This window comes from Chiloscyllium plagiosum, unplaced genomic scaffold (assembly GCF_037043375.1).
Source record: "Chiloscyllium plagiosum isolate Xiang-an unplaced genomic scaffold, Cpla_swu_hap1 HiC_scaffold_27, whole genome shotgun sequence".
Taxonomy (NCBI): domain Eukaryota; kingdom Metazoa; phylum Chordata; class Chondrichthyes; order Orectolobiformes; family Hemiscylliidae; genus Chiloscyllium; species Chiloscyllium plagiosum.
Window position 1 is genome coordinate 2,287,164 of NW_028270165.1, and position 1,266 is coordinate 2,288,429.

The window sequence follows — 1,266 nt, forward strand, 5'->3', positions numbered from 1 at the left end:
GTCTTCAAGTGGAAAATGAGGCGTTGTTCTTCCATCTGGAGCTGAGCTTTGCTGGAGCACTGCTGCATGCCTGAGACTGAGATGTTGGCCAGGGAACAGGGTGGCGTGTTAAAGTGGCAGGAAAGCAGAAACTCAGGGCCTTATTTGCGGGCAGAATTGAGATGTTCTGCGAAACAGTCACCCAGTTTATGCTTCATGCTACGTTGGGGAAACTACATTGTGAGCAGCGAATGCAGTGGACTAGGTTGTGGCAAATGTGCAGGCAAAGTGCTGCTTGACCTGGCAGGTATGTTCGAGCCCTTGGATATTCAGGAAGGAACAGGTAAATGGGTAGGTGTTACACATTCGGCGGTTGCAGGGGAAAGTGTCTTGGGACTATGGGAGGTGGGTGTGGGGTGTTGTGAGTGAAGGAAGAGTGGACCCGAGGTCGAAGCCCTGCCCATTTACCTCCTCTTATATATAAATCCGTGAAGTTGGAAGAACACTCCATTCAATGAGTCAGTACCACGTGACTCATGAACTAATTCGTATTCATGTTCCGGGGTCAGCATCATCATTGTGTCACAGCAGCTGCAGGCCATCACCGGGGGCTCGCTCTATGACGTCACGGTCGGCTAGAAGCTCCCGGGACAGTTTATCAAAAAACCTCCCGGTGGGTCAGGGCAGCCCTGCATCGGGAAGCACTGAGATGGCCAATCTCTACCAGTTAACATGGGGAACACATCTCTACATTACGCATCCTCGAGGCAAACTTCCCATCCTTCCACTTAAAATTCAAGAGCCCTCAAACCGAAATTCCCCAGGTACGTTTGGAAGAATGTTTTCCAGGTGTTCGCAAATTATATCTATGAGCACTTTGTTAAAGTTTGAATTTTTCGAGTGTTGAAATTTTGTGCTTTTCAGCAAAATCACACTTCGATAAAACAGAATGTGGGAATTTAGAGAGTTTATATTTGCGTGTCGGCGATATGTCTGCCGGTGCGTGATGGGAGCATAACCCAGAAGGGAAACCATCTCTCCCATTCACTCAATGTCGTCTTCAGCAGCTTTCCCGTATAACGGCGCACTGTTGTGCACCTCGCCTTCTCATCTGCTTCCCAAAACACTTCGACATAAATATTTCACATTGATATACTGGCCCAATGTGCACAGTTGAGATGACACCCTCGTGGAGGTCTGCGTGGTCTTCTCCTCTTCTCTGTTGAGGAGGGCAATGCTTGTCACTGGTCACTCAGGTGTCAGAGAAAAGTTTAGAAACAAAACGGC